The 16433-nt window shown below is 41.5% G+C and overlaps 1 protein-coding gene across 1 annotated transcript in view; it reads right to left on the bottom strand.

Moving 5' to 3' along the window:
* Nucleotides 1-16433, bottom strand: part of GNA13 (G protein subunit alpha 13) — a 44820-nt gene that overhangs the window by 11929 nt on the left and 16458 nt on the right. The gene's annotated exons all lie outside the window — the stretch shown is intronic.

The raw sequence follows: 16433 nt of genomic DNA, 5'->3' as shown, positions 1-16433 counted from the left end.
AAAAAAAAAATTAAAAAAAAAAAAAAAGGTGAAAACGGCTTTTGAGATAAACGTACTACTACAGTTTAAGTGTCTGCATTCTTCCCCCTTAAGTTTATACCAATGGTGGTTATCTTTAGTGTCACGAGCAAACCAGAGATGAGGTGAGAACACCGTAAAATCTTTTGGTGACAGGCACTTGCTTGGACAGACATGCCTTGCTCTAGAAGGTTCTGAAAACTGCTGCAGGCTTCATGTCTCCATCAGGTCTCTTCCTGAGTGTTCACTCAGCCTACTCTCTCTGAGCCCAGATTTCTACTAGAGCTCCAGTCAATTTCCAACACCTAAACTGTATGAGTATACATTCTTAAGAGGAAATACCTGAACAGAGGACAGACAGCTAAGAGGGGAGCCATTTGGGACAAGAAGGGCTCTTTCTCCCAGGATGCTCTCCCTGGGCACAGCACCCACCCTGCCCGTGACTGCTTCCACAAGTTCTGGAAGGCAGTGCTTCTGTGATGTTTAGGGGTAATCACCTGAAGATCCTAGTTGACTAGAAGTTCTGATTTGGAAAGGGGAAGGGGGAGAGGTGGGGGGGGGGGGGGGGCAGGATGGGCAACCAACCAATAGTTTCTACAATTCAGGTGATTTCTGGGACATCGAGTTACAGGCCTAAAAGCAACAATTTTCCTTTTTTTTTTTTTTTTTTGGTTTCAGAATCCCTTTACATATCTTAAGACTCTTGAGGATATTCTTCATGTGGGTAACAGCTATTAATATTTATATTAGGAAGTAAAATTGAGAAATTTTTAAAATATTTAAAAATTCCTTTAGGGGCTCCTGGGTGCCTCGTCGGTTGGGTGTCTGACTCTTGATCTCGTGGTTCATGGGATCGAGCTTCATGTCAGGTTCTGAGATGGTGGAGGGGAGCCAGCTTGGGATTCTCTCTCTCTCTCTCTCTCTCTCTGCCCTTCTCTCGCTCGCATGCTCTCTTTTTCTCAAAATAAGTAAACTTAAAAAAAAAACAAATGAATAGAAATTCCCTAAAGAATACCGATGATAAACCCATTCATTTTTAGTATATTTTAGTATGGCTCATAAAAGACAGTGAGACATTCATTTGCTTCTGCATTTGCACCTGCTACTATAGGTTGTTCCGGCTGAGTATATACATAAAGCCTGGCGTTTCACAAAAATGTAGCTGGAAAAGGGAGTATTTTAATCAAATATTTTCAGATAATTATAGGTATTTTTGCTACTACACCAAAACTTGACAAGTGGTAGTTTTTAAAAACGTTAGTTCACTGTGTTACATGAAAATTCATTGGCTTACGCTGTATTTAGAATGGATCTGTGACCCACCCGCCATTTTGTGATGCCAGGCACTGGTCACAGGGAAGATGGCGGGCAGCTAAGTAAGAGATCTTCCAAAGTTGGCATGCTTCCTTACACAATGTTAAGAAAATCATAGTCATTAGGACCTCCTTCATCTCATCAGAAGCCTCACGTACCGGGAAGCTGACAAGCTCACAGTGGTGGGCCAAAACAAGTTTTCCTCAATTTTGATTTTCACTTCAAAGCTCAAGTTTTATCAATGGCAGCAAATACTCCCCCTTCTTTTCCTTGAGGTGACAGGCTAACTTCATGTATTTTCTAAAACATGTATTTTCTGTCCAGTGCCCAAGTCTGAGCAAGTTGATGGTTTTCTCGAGTCAAATGGCATTCCGTGAAAAATACCGTTAGTTCAGCTCCCGGTCCAACGAGCTGCAGAAGTGCTTTTCACCTACTTCTGTGCCTCTACCCGCCTCGGGGGAGACGGAGAGTGTGAGCAGGGGAGTGGCAGAGAGAGGGAGAGGGAGAGAGAGACTCCCAAGCAGGCTCTGCACCGTCAGCATGGAGCCTGATACCGGGATCGAACTCACAAAACTGTGAGATCACAACCTGAGCCGGAATCAAGAGTCGGATGCTCAACTGACTGAGCCACCCGAGCACCCCTCAAAGGCTGAGATGGAAAACAAATAATTTTTCACGCTCCATTAAGGCTCATCTTAAATGAAACTGGTGTGTGTGTGTGTGTGTGTGTGTGTGTGTGTGTGTGTGTGTGTGAAATGGCAGCTGCGTGGTGGTAAGAATACCACTTTTGTTTGGAGCCAACGTGTGGATCCGTGCTAAGGTGCTGGCTCTTCACAGCCACTGCTGCTCTTCCTCGGCCACGGGTGCAAGTGGGAACGCAGGGGGAAGGGAGGCGATGTCCTGGTGTCGTCATAAAGAGTGCCGACTCAAGGACGCTCCCGGAGGTCTGTGGACCCCACCTGGACAATCGCCGCCTTCGTGTGTGCCATGAGCAAGTACATGGGTGTGTGCTTGTGGGAGGGGTGGTGGTGTGGGGGAGTGTCTGGCTGATCTCCTCATGATTTTAAGCAGTGACAGACGATTTTGCTTTTTTCTGCACCTTGTACAGCACTGACAGCACCTAAAGATGACTTTTAGGGGCGCCTGGGTGGCTCAGTCAGGCTACATGCCGTCAGCGCAGAGCCTGGGGCCTGCTTTGGATTCTGTGTCTCCCTCTCTCTCTCTCTGTCCGCCCCACCCCCCTCTCTCTCACCAAAATAAACATCAAAAAAAAAAAAAAATGAGTTTTAGGAGAAAGGAAAAAAATCTTCAAGGAATTCATTTCAGATCAATGAAGAGATTATCTGGGCAAACCTGTATAGATATTTTGCATTATATCACAAATTTTAATGTAATATATAAGCCAAAGGGAATCTGGGCTTAATCTATAAATAACATCAATATCCACATATAGGACTCTTCGTACAACCCAAAAGTATTTATTTTTTTATTATTTTTATTTTTTAATGTTTATTTTTGAGAGAGACAGAGAGGGAGAGAGAGAGAAGGGCAGGGGAGGGGCAGGGAGAGAGGGAGACAGGATCTGAAGCGGGCTCCGCACTGACAGCAGAGAGCCCGATGTGGGGCTCAAACTCACGAATGGTGAGATCAGACGCTTGACTGACTGAGCCACCCAGAGGACCCACCAAAAGTATTTTAAAAGTCAAATTCAAACAGATAATAACAATTCCGTTATACTGAAGTAGAGCCTCTTGGACAAATACGATAAAAGATAAGTCACTCTGTTTATATATGACTCAGACTAACAAAACTGTTACCCTTTCAGTAATGTGTATACTGAATACTTATGTAATGTCAAACACCTTAAATGAAATTTAGCGAATTTCTAAAAAAGGTGTTTTCTGGACTGGTAGTATTGTATATCACGTTTATTGGCTTTTTCCTTGATTTTGGATTTAATATAAATTCACTGTGGAAACTGATAACTAGAAAAAGGTACAAAGAAGGAAAGAGGCAAGAGCCATCACTTCCACCACTCAGGGGCGACCACCGTTAACATCCAAGATATTTTCTTCCAATTATAGTTGAAACAATACAAACAAGTTTGCATCCTGATTTTTCCACTTAAATATTTAACAGGGAAGTAAATTTAATGGTCAAAATAATTCCTAGTATTTGTTATACAAAAAGCTAAATAAAACCACTGATCTAATGTTGTGTATTTCAATTCTTTTTTTTAATAAGCGCTTTTAATATTTTGAAAGTACATGATATTTGTGATAAACAGCTGTATGTGCTCCTGAATCATGTCCTGAGTGATCTCAGAAGAATTACCAAGGCAGAGAGGTTAGGCATTTTTAAGATACTCACTACTCACTGCCACAAAGGTCCTACTGATCTGCTCCTAGCCAACAGTGCGAAACTGTAATGGAGATGAACTGAGCAGGGGTCACAGGAGATTGATTCGCAGATGTGTCTGGTAATAAATTAAGGCGCAAACTCGGAGAAGCCCCACATAGTGACAACTGACGCTTCTCATTTCAGAAATCCCAGAGCAAGGGGGCTGTGTGTGCCCAAGAAAATGATAGGTTCCGTATCCAAATCCACAGCAAAAGTTCAAGTACACAAAAACCTTATCTCAATTAGTACTCTGTTTATCTTAACTGAGTGAGGGTCAAATAAAAGAAAGTTAAAGTCACCTTAAGATGAACACATTATCTAAAGCAGCCAAGCTCCCCCTTTCCCTTTAAAAAAAAAAAAAAAGCTTATAACCAACCCATTGTTTCTGGGGGTCTAGGGAAGTTGGTATGCTCTTTCTAGTGACCTTGCAAATTCAAACTTTTTAGAAAGTTATGAGTAGTATGGGTGAAACTTTCAACGAACTTTTGCCCTTTTTTTTTAAGTTTATTTATTTTGAGAGACAGAATTGTGTTTGTGAATGGGGGTAGGGGCAGAGAGAGAGAGAGAGAGAGAGAGAGAGAGAGAGAAGATCCCAAGTAGGCTCCACAGTCAGCACAGAGCCCCACATGGCTTGATCTCACAACTGTGAATGCATGACCTGAGCTGAAATCAAGAGTTGTACGCTTTACCGACTGAGCCACCCAGGTGCCCCTGAACTTTCAACCATTCTAAGGAATTTATTAAACATAAATAAAATGTTGCAAACAAAAAGCTATTTTACTGATCGCTACCTATGACGGCAAGATTTGGAAGTCCATTTTTCCACTTAGCATTAAGGTAATGATTTAATACATTTTGGTATACTAATATAATAATAACATTATATATCATCCAATAATTATTTTAATATAATTGCCACATATGAAAATATTTACACCATTAAACCCTAAATTAAAGTAGTAGACCACAAAGTGAAGATTACAAAGAAATTACAACCCCTTATCTACAACTTCTTTTGGTAAACGGTCCCCAACACTTAACTGGGAGCAAAATGACCTAGGTTCTTTAGTCTTTATTTCTCCTACTTGGTGAAACTATTCAGATGTTTCGCTAAAAAAAACAAAAAGAAAAAGACCCCTGTGGGTATTACATAATAAACAGTACATACACAGTATTATCTTTCTGAAACCCAAACGTTCTTAATTCTGTTAACAAATCTGGATCCAACGATTTAGAAGAATGCGTCTGTATTACGTACGCTTTCACTATTCTACTTAAATATGGAAAAGGTAACTTTGTACCTCGATGAGCACCTATATTCTCTTTTCAAATAAAGAAAAAAGAGAAAATCGTTCCTTTTTGTTCTTATCTTGGTATTACAAATAGAAAAATAAAAAGTTAAGGTCTTTTCCCTGTCATGTCCGGATTTAACTGCATTCCCTAGACCTTAGATCTTTTAGGTTCAAATTACCACAGGTCTCTGTTTATTGGGGATTCATAATCTCACCCAAATCAAAAGATAATCGAGAAATATGCATGTGTTCTTATTAAATTTCAACTTCCACGGAAGGAAGTTTCATCAGTGTAATTTACACAGTCCCTTGTGCACTTGAGATTGTAGAAAACATTTATAATTCACTTCCACACATGTGAATGTGTGGATTATCTCTAACAATTATTTACAGTCCCAAATAAGGTGCCCATCTGCCAAACGACTACACTGGGACCAAGCTTTGCCTTCTCCACTATCACTCGGCCAGTATCTATTCAAGGTGTAAATGCTTTAAAACATTATTCCTCTGAAAAAATACAGTATGGTTAAAATAACTCCCTGAACATAAAAAGCTATGTTAATTTACCATTTTAGACCACAGGTGAAACTACTGATCCTTCCATTAGTTGGAAAACCCTGAGTGGGAGGCACGGGAACGGTTCCAGAATCTTTTACTGTGCATGACTGCAGACTAAAGCCTCCTTCTGTGAAGAGGTCAGCACCCCCCCCCCCCAGTTAAGTGACTGTGAAACAATTTTAAACCCACGCACACACAAATGCCCACACGCGTGCGCTTAGGTGTGTGCAAACACACGTGATAATAAAAGGATGAATACTTTTCTGAAGTGGGTCATTTAGGGGAAATTTCTTACAGTCGTTTTATAGAGAGAGGGCTTTACTGAAAAAAAGAGAGAGAACCTGTCTTTGTACAATCTCAAAAAACAATTCCAAATTAAAGATATAAAATATGCCTCACTTGCGGTCTAATCGCGAAGGACGTGGAAAATGAATACGGGACTCTCTGTTCTCAGGAGGCCGGAGCTTCTGAAGATGACCCTGCCCTGTTCGTGCTTTACAGCCCTCGTGCAAATGCACACCTAGTTCAGCACAGGCCCCTATAGGGGCCTCCTCTGCCTCCTGCCCCGGAGTGTGTGGTGAAGGAGTATGAATTACCAGGAGGAAATTTCCCTCAAGTATTTTTTCCCAACGTAACAGTTTCAGGAGTGATCCCAAAGTCTTCTAATGATCTATTATTATTAACGTTAAGGAAAAGATGTGAATTCGAGTCCTTTTTCTAACACTGATCCGGCGAGTTTCTAAACTTCTCCGGGCCTCAGTTTAACCGTCAATAAAATGAGGAAGTTCCGTGGTCCGATGGATCATTACTGAGGTTCTGCTCTGGGCACCAATTTCAGTTTGTATAACCGATTTCAATTTAAGTTCTCCTTTCCCTGTATCTCGGTGTCTATGAATCCTAAATCCACTTGTGCTGTGACTCATTATTCAAGCTACGTTGCTTAGTCTCTTGGCTAAGACAGAAGTAACTAATTTCGGGTATCAGGCCAGAAATACCAGGGGTCTGATGCTCACTTTCTGTTGGTTATGACTTGAGACTGCACTGTAACTTTCCCCAGTCTGTCTGATGTTACCGAAGAGAATTTTTCGTAAAATTGTGAAGAAAAGCCATTTCATACTTACGACTTTTAAAATTTAAGATGTTTTCTGTCATCCCTTAGATCTTTTTTCCCTCGGTTCACAACACTGACAGCCTATTAGTGCTATGAACTATATTTTGTAAGTTGTGTCTGAACTAGGAAAAGCTTTAAAAAAAAAAAAAGGAAATAAACTAGGAATAGCCTCAACTCTATCCCTCATTCCCAAGAATCATGTTTCATTAAGATTCTTTGCTTGCAACAAAAGAAGTTAAAGGCCCTGAGTTTAAAGGTAATGGAGAAGCTGAGAACACAATTTAGAATATAGTTTTTATTAAACAAATGTGCAGTCACAGGAAAGCTTGGCAGTTTATTTGTCCAGTTACTGAAAAAGTGACAAATTTATTCAACGCTCTCTTCTGCACAGCTAAAATGTATAAAGGACGGCATTTAGAATCTACAACTTTAAAAGGATGTGGCATTTAAGGTGGACTTAACTCGGATTTGTTTGTGAAAAGCAAGGCATGCATATTCTAGAAAGCAACCTGGCAATGTGTTAACAGGAGCTTTAAAAATGATCCTCACCGCAGAACTACGGAAAAGTCTATGCAAGTACAGCAGTGATACATCACTGTTGGGGCACAAGGAAAGGCTGGCCGAGGACCACTGATTATTCCTCTTATGTAACCATATTCTAGAGCAGGGATCCTCCAACTATGACCCGCACGCAGGCCAAGTCCGGCCCACCGCCTGTTTTCGTGTGGCCCATTTCTAAATGGTTGTGGGGAAAAATCGTAAGAAGACTTCATGACATCTGAAAATGATATGGAATTCAAATTTCCGTGTCCATAGATAAAACCGTATCGGAACACGACTTTGCTCATTTGCTTACGCACTGGCTTGGGCTGCTTCCATGTGGCCACAGCCACAAGTGGTCGCGACACAGAGCCTTGTGTGTAGCTCTCTTCATTTTGCACGACACGATGCACTGATGCAATTACAGCCTGAAAATGTCCCAAATGTCACCGAGAGTGCCTCATGATTCTGTTGTTGTTACTAGTGCATATCCGTCGAAACAAAAAGCAAGAGAGGACTTTTAATGTCCCGCCTTTGAGGCACGATGGGATGTGGATCGTTTTGCTGAACAAAATTCAATGGAGCAGCACTGTGTTTACTATGCACAGACATGGTGGCTACGCTAAGAGAATGCGATGTAGTCAATGTCACCAGACTAAACACTCTTCAAAATCATCCCACTCCTGGGCGCCCGGGCGGCTCAGTCGGATAAGCATCTGAGTTCAGCTCAGGTCATGATCTCGCGGTCCATGGGTTCGGGCCCCGCGTCGGGCTCTGTGCTGACCGCTCAGAGCCTGGAGCCTGTTTCAGATTCTGCGTCTCCCTCTCTCTGCCCCTCCCCTGCTAGCGCTCTCTCTCAAAATTAAACATTAAAAAACAAAACCAAAAACTATCCCAACTCGCAGGAAAGCGACAATCAGAAAAACCACAAAATTTAAAAGGGAAAAGTTCATCACATCACAGCAAGATTTCCTCACAAGTAAAAGATGGAAGGAGACTGAAACTAATGAGTTTCCAAGCAGCTCAGACTTGCTGGCCATGCAAGGACCACCACTTACTGCTCAGCGGTCTTTTACTCTAGGAATCAATGCCGGGTCTACAGGGACTAGAGAATTCGCCCGTATGAAGAGTCCGTGTGGGAGAACTACAGATGGGAAGACTTTCAGGGGAGCTGAGAAAACTCTCAATCAGCACAACCTCAATTATAATATGCCACGGGGTGTTACAACTGATGGTAGTGAAAATAATGTGCGCAGCAGAAAAAAGACAAATTTAGAAAGACCGTCAAAATGACCACACGTTGTATTATTAGGTGCTCTGTGGGAAGTATACAGATCTGCCTTGTGTTACTGAACCAGAAGTGTCAACAATAAATTTAATTGACTCCCACGGACTTAGCCGTCATCGGTTGCATGAATTTTTGTAAGAAACAGAAGCCGAATACGCTGATTTGTCCTATTACACAGTTCAAGAACTTAGCAGACGTGAATTTTTACTGAGATTGTTGGAATGAACGGATGAACGGGAACTACCTCCTGTCCCTATTGCAGACCACTGAACGGCTGTGGAAACTGGCTTTAGGGAAGACCTGATGACACACACACCTTAAGGAATTCAACCCCAAATTAAAAGGCCGAGCAGTTTCTGCAAAACTTACACGGTGGTAATTCGACAAGTGGCATTATTTTAATCAGCAGCAATGTCGAACTGCTTTGCAGGATTTCTCTGTCGGAAGGCGAAACAAGAGGTGAGGCCTCCATCCCCGCACTAGGTCTGCAGCAGGTCAGTTTTTCCGAAACTAAACGGCAGTGCCAGTGCTCACGTTGGCAGCGCACGTACAGATGACAGTTCCAGCAGCATCTTTCAGAGCCCGATGCGAGTAAAAGGGACGCTTTCCCATTTCCAAAATCCACTTCCCTGTGCACGGAGGAGCTGCTGCCTGACCCTCCACTAGAAGGGATAACCTGCGATGCCAGGGACGCCGTGCCAAGAGGCAGCGTCGAGAAGAATCTAACAATCCCAGAGATGTCTTCCAAGCAATGACTGTGCTCAACTAAAGTCACAGGCTCGGGTGGCAGTACCCACCTGTGTGAACAGACTTTTCTTTTTAAGGATGAAATATATAAAATCTCGCTACAAATCAGCCTTCATGAATATTTGCAGTTGATTTTCATGATAGAAAACACTAACACTTGGAACCCTTATGAAGCAAAATGTCCATCTCCAAAAGAAGCCCATTTTTCTCATTAGTAAACCTATACTGCAAAACACTGTCCACAATTTTATTATTCTATTTTGAATTTCATTGATTAAAAAACTCGTAGAAATCTGTTTTCTCATTATATAAATACCTACATAATGGCCTTAATTTTGTCTGTTGGCATGCAAAGTTTAAAATATCATACTTCAGGGGCGCCTGGGTGGCGCAGTCGGTTAAGCGTCCGACTTCAGCCAGGTCACGATCTCGCGGTCCGTGAGTTCGAGCCCCGCGTCAGGCTCTGGGCTGATGGCTCAGAGCCTGGAGCCTGTTTCCGATTCTGTGTCTCCCTCTCTCTCTGCCCCTCCCCCGTTCATGCTCTGTCTCTCTCTGTCCCAAAAAATAAATAAACGTTGAAAAAAATAAAATAAAATAAAATATCATACTTCAGCTCAGGTCATGACCTTGTGGTCCATGAGCTCGAGGCCCGCATCGGGCTCTGTGCTGACAGCTTACGGCCTGGAGCCTGCTTCAGATTCTGTGTCTCCCTCTCTCTCTGCTCCTCCCCTGCTTGGGCTCTGTCTCTCTGTCTCTCAGAAATAAATAAATGTAAAAAAAAAATTTTTTTTAATAAAATGAAACAAACATCACACTCACACTACCTGGCCCTTTTTTTTCCAAAACAATTTTTAATGTTTACTTTTGAGTAAGAGAGAGAGGCAGAGACAGTGCGAGTGGGGGAAGGGCAGAGACAGAGGGAGACACAGAATCCCAAGCAGGCTCCAGGCCCTGAGCTGTCAGCACAGAGTCTGATGTGGGGCTCAAACTCACAAAACGTGAGATCAGGACCTGAGCCAAAGTCGGACGCTTAACCAACTGAGCCACCCAGGTGCCCCATACTACCTGGCCCTTTTCAGAAAGCTTTCGGACTCCAGTTCCAGACCCACGGCCTTATGCCTGGCAGTGCCTCAGCACTTCTAACGTGCTTGCGAGAAGATTCCCAAGCCCACCACGATCTACCAAATCAAAAGCTTAACGAGCTCCAAGAAAAGGGACTCTGATGTGTAGCCATTCCAGCATCGGTTCAGATCTGGACATTCGTTTTACTCAAAATTGGCTTTTATGTTCATTTCAAGACTTTTGGTGTTGACTACACAAAATCAGTTGTGGGTTTTTTTTAAGCCTTGCAAAAATGCCAAGAATATTAAGAAATGAGAGTAGAGACCTATTTAGCTTTATCTTATTGTTAAAGTAGGTTTCGAGTATCACTTATGTTCAACTAGGTCTTACATGTAGAACATCAGACCTTCAATGGACAGCTCTGAATTGCGACATAAACAGTGGAATTACGCCTACGAGTAGAGCCTTCTCTTTCTTTCTCTTTATTGGTTTGCTCACTCAGACATACTTTCCTACCATTCTAGCTGCCTTCCTGTCCACATCTCTAGAGCCTATTTTCAAATGCCTGCCATAGTCCACAGCCTTCAGAGCTAACGCCCCAAGATTTTTATGGTCAAAAATTGATGAACCTGGTAATCCAGTTAGAACACTGTTAAACTGCTATAAAAGCACAAATGAGAAAAATCAGGACTGCCACTTTCAGCATAGGATCCTAAAGAACTTGTTTAAAACCTCAATTAAACTTACAAAATGAATTTGCTTCGACAACAGACACCCAAACTTTGCATGGTAAGGTAAAAAGCAACGCAAGGTATTTAATAGGAAGCACTCTACTTTTTTCTTTAAGTTTATTTATTTTTGAGAGAAGGAGGGGCCGGGGGCAGAGAGAGAGGGAGAGACAATCCCAAGCAGCCTCGGTTCTGTTAGCACAGAGCCTGACACGGGGCTCAAACTCACGAACTGTGAGATCATGACCTGAGCCAAAATCAAGAGTCGGACGTTTAACTGGCTGAGCCACCCAGCTGTCCCTAGCACGCTACCTTTTTACCTGATAAACAGGTAAGAATTACCCTGCAGGATGAAAAGGTCAGATGAAATTCGATCAAGTGCAAAGTCTAAATATTGTATGTAAGATTTTACTTTGCTACTAAATAAACTGCATCGTTTAGGCTTGTAAAGTGTCTAGAACTTAACTGCAGGACAATTCAGCATGCCTGTAAGTGGCAGAAAACACTGACCAAAAAAGTCATTTAGAAAAAATAAGCGAATTAAAAAGTATCCCATTTGTACGTGTTGAAACCTTTTATTATGAGACCAGCATTAGCTAAAATAGTTTTCGGTTTTAAAAATAGACGTAACAGTACAAGAAATATTAGAGAAAATCTGTATTACCAAGGTAATTAAGCAGTGAGACACTGTCTTCTGAAATCTAAGTATACATGTGATTCTGAAAATGACAGCATACCTCAAAGTTAATTTCCAGTTTCTCTTTATATAGGGAACCAACCAGCAAAGTGCTGGTGCTATAAACAGCAAAACTTTTCCCGAAGAAGTACCAGTAAACTACAAAATAGATGTCTGTGTTCTGAAATGGCTAAGTCCAATGGCTTAAAGCTGTTTACATACTTTCCATGCATAGTAAGTCAGTCTCCATTTGCAAGTTTGGAATATTTCAAAGAGGAAAAAGGATCAAGAGATGAGAGAAAACTAGAAGCCGGTTTGCTCCTCAAATTGATTACACCTGTAAGTCACACTGCCAAATTGCATCGCCTCGATCGCCACAAGAAGGTTTCGGTATGCGTGTAACATGCCTTTCTTTATTTCTCATCAGTCTCTTAATTCCCCAAACTAAGCTAGATCAAAGTTTTCCGAGTGTTCATTAGGCAGGCTTCATTAAGCATACTTTTGGAGAAATCCATTCAAAAGGAAACATCCATTTGCTTTTACAAGTGACCTATATGTTTTTTTGGGGGGTGACTGGGTGGCTCAGTTGGTTGAGCGTCCGACTCTTGATTTTGGCTCAGGTCATGAATCCAGGATCGTGGGATGGAGCCCCGCATCGGGCTCTCCACGGAGCATGGAGCCTGCTTAAGTTTCTCTCTTTCCCTCTAACCCTCTCCCCAGCTGTGTGTGCATCTTCTCTCTCTCTCTAAAATAAAAAATTAAAAAACCTAAAAAAAATATAAAAGTGACCTATATGTTTTTTAATCAGTAATTCATATTTGTAGACACTAGTATTTCAGCCCTGCAAATATCATGGTGAAGCCATATCTAAATAAGAAGCCTTTAGGACAACATTCTACAAATAGACTTTGCGTAATGTAAACCTTTCCACCTGGCATTTACTTATACAGGTTTACAGTTAAGACTCAAATGCCAAATATAAATAAGGTACAAACCGGAAAAGTCTGGGGTGAAAGCTGGTTAATGAATCAAGACTCTCTGTGTCAATCTAAGGATGTGGCTAATAACAAAGACAGAAGGTAGTATTTTTTATTATTCAAAGACTCAATTTCCCATCTTATTTGTCCTTTCTTTCTTTTCTTCACAGAGTCACATGAAATATGAAAGTTACCATATTGCTCTGCTCACACTATTTATCTAAAATCTAAGATTCTAACATTATACTTAATTTCTTAACATTATACCTAATAGCTGGCCTAATGATATTGTAAGAGTTTGTTTGCAGCTTTCAAAATGACTCTAAAATGAAAAGAGCTTACAACCACCCAAATATTTGAAATACACCATCTCTACAAAGGGTTCCATGTCTTTCCCCCCCATTAATTTGGTCTTCAAACTAAACATGACAAAGAGGCCAGCTCTACACGGGGTGGGCACATCGGGCACCTCCCCTCCCCAGCTTTGTCACGGAACAGCCCCACCTCTTCCTCCATTTGGTGCCCCCCCAACACTCCACTCTGCCCACTCTTCTCAAAGACCCTATTATTCCATATCTTTGAGATGACCTACCTTTTTGTTTTTTTTAATGACTTTCCCTATTCATTTTCCTCTAGAAAAAAAGGATTATGAAGTATTGATGGGATACACAGCACAGGTTTTGAATAGGGTCGCAGCATCATCTGTATCATGAGAGCATATTTAAAGCACTACCACCCATGCCTGCTTGCTTCACAAGGAACAAGGCAGCATTTACTTATATTCAAAAATATACAAGCAACTCTTCCTTGTCAAAGGAAAACAGGTCAATATTCAGTAGACTTCAAGTGAATGCAGTTTCAAGCTTCTTGCTAGCGTTTTCTATGTGCATCATTTAAAAATGCCACAAGAGGGGCGCCTGGGTGGCGCAGTCGGTTAAGCGTCCGACTTCAGCCAGGTCACGATCTCGCGGTCCGTGAGTTCGAGCCCCGCGTCAGGCTCTGGGCTGATGGCTCGGAGCCTGGAGCCTGCTTCTGATTCTGTGTCTCCCTCTCTCTCTGCCCCTCCCCAGTTCATGCTCTGTGTCTCTCTGTCCCAAAAATAAATAAACGTTGAAAAAAAAAAAATTAAAAAAAAAAAATGCCACAAGAGCCAAAAATTAGTCAGTTACAACATTAAAAATGACCCCAGTATTTGAGAGTATTTTTTTTCCAAAGGAAATACCTTTCCAAACTAATCTAAGATAGTTTATAATAGCCTAGATATAATTTCCCCCCAAAATGTTTGACTAATTTAGGCAATTAATTTCCATTTTTTCTTACATGTAAGCTAAAAAAACAAACCAGGGCACAAAATTAAAAATAAGACACTTTTGGAAAGAACTAAGTTATCAGTTTATTTGGTAAACTGCCTTTTCCTTGCCATTGCTCACAAATTAATAAACTCCTTTTTACATCCAGTTTCTCAATCATACTTCTCACCAAAATAATTTAAAGCTAATGAACATATTTTTCTATGAGTATTCCTATAGTCCTACCAAATCTCAATTTCACACCCAACACAAAACGTACACTGCAGTTTAGTAATTCTCCTACTACAGAAGTCACAAAAAAGAACCACCTTACTTTTTTTCATTAAAACATTTCATCCCAAAGAGAAAAAAGTTTAGCTGTATGCTGACTATTTACAGACACATCTGTATCTTAGACTTAAGCATATGTACCTTATACATAAAAGCTGTTCAATTCTGTTAACTTAAAATATCAATTGTTCTCCAAACATTATATAAGAACGACAACCCTTCCTTAAAATAACACAGGTTTCAGAGTGGAGGTCAGCATTCCTTTTTCAAATCATCCCTTAAAACTTAAAATACAAATTTTACACGTGAGGAAGAAGTTTAATACAGCAGGGATGAGGGGCTAGTTCCCACACAGTATATAATGTTATTCAACTGGGCAGCAACATAGTAAGATTTACCCCATACTCCATGTTACCATTAGGCAGCACCACGTTTTGTTCATAAAGATATACATACAGGAAAGAATTTTCCATTCAAATAATTCACATCCATTTCTAAACGAATGACTTACCGGTTCTCCGAGAAAATCACCTCCTCCAGGAAATGCTAACGTTGCAACGTTAAAAGAATGGGATATAAAATTGTACAGAAAGTACAGAAAAGTTTATCTCTGCATCCAATATTGTATTCAAGTATTAGCAGGAAATATACCAAAATGTCAATAAAGATGTCTTAGGATAGCAGTTAAGGGACTAACTGGATGATTTTCTACAATGGATAAACATGTTTTAAAATTTAAACTTTAGGAGCACCTGGGTGGCTCAGTCGGTTAAGCGTCCAACTTCGGCTCAGGTCATGATCTCACAGTTCGTGAGTTCCAGCCCCGCGTCAGGCTCTGTGCTGACAGCTCAGAGCCTGGAGCCTGCTTCAGATTCTGCGTCTCCCTCTCTCTCCGCCCTCCCCTGCTCACACTCTGTCCCTCTCTTTCAAAAACAAATAAACATTAAAAAAAAATTATAAAACAATAAAACAAAATTTAAACTTAAAAAAGCTAATTTGGATTCTGGAGCCTGTAAGTAACTCCTTCGAAAAACAAAAAAAACAACTTTCTTACTTTTCAGTTTCCACCTAATGATAACACTATAAAGCATAAGAGTTTTCAGCTCTGGGGTGCCTGGGTGGCTCGGTCGGTCAAGCGTCTGACTCTTGGGTTTTGTCTCAAGTCATGATCTCACGTTTCATGGGTTTGAGCCCCTCATCAGGCTCTGTGCTATCAGCATATGGCCTGCTTGGGATTCTTTCTCTCCCTCTCTCTCTGCCCCTCCCGACTGCTCTCTCCTTCAAAATAAATAAACTTAAAAAAAAAAAAAAAAACAAGAGCTTTCAGCTCTGAAAAATTCCTCAAAGTTAAAATACTCTTTTTTTTAATTTTTTTTTCAACGTTTTTATTTATTTTTGGGACAGAGAGAGACAGAGCATGAATGGGGGAGGGGCAGAGAGAGAGGGAGACACAGAATCGGAAACAGGCTCCAGGCTCCGAGCCGTCAGCCCAGAGCCCGACGCGGGGCTCGAACTCACGGACCGCGAGATCGTGACCTGGCTGAAGTCGGACGCTTAACCGACTGCGCCACCCAGGCGCCGCAAAATACTCTTTTAAAAAGGGTCACAGACAATCCCAACAGCATGAAGAAACGTTGAGCTCTTCCAGAACTTCTTCGGTAGTACTTTTCGTTTTTTGATTCTCAAAAAGCAATGACCTCAGTTGTTGAAAAAAAGGTAAAAAAGAATACAGTTTTCCAATCCAGAACCCACTTCCCAAATACAGTTTCAATTCCCCAGCTATCTCAATAGAGGGGCCTGAAGAATCCTCGTGAACGTACACTAGATGGAAAGTTCTGCTCTGTGATGATGTGCTACAATGCATCCCGAAATCCCCACAACTCAACCCTTGTGCAACAATCAATCGCAGCATTAATTATCATTAACAATCGACATTCATGAACTAATTCTATGCTTAGAATCACACAGCAGAGGAGAGGAAAAGCCCAGATCACTTTATTCCCAGTTTAGTGTTCAGGCCATCATCCTAAACTCTCTTGCCCACAGAGAAGCGGGGGGGGGGGGGGGGGGGGGGGGGGGCGCGGGGGAGCAGCCGTCCCTTCACCCTCTGCCAATTCATCAGGTCAGACAGCAAAGCAGCGC

Source organism: Herpailurus yagouaroundi, unplaced genomic scaffold (assembly GCF_014898765.1).
Source record: "Herpailurus yagouaroundi ecotype Mexico unplaced genomic scaffold, PumYag 206, whole genome shotgun sequence".
NCBI classification, from domain to species: domain Eukaryota; kingdom Metazoa; phylum Chordata; class Mammalia; order Carnivora; family Felidae; genus Herpailurus; species Herpailurus yagouaroundi.
This window is presented reverse-complemented; position numbering and strand designations above follow the sequence as displayed.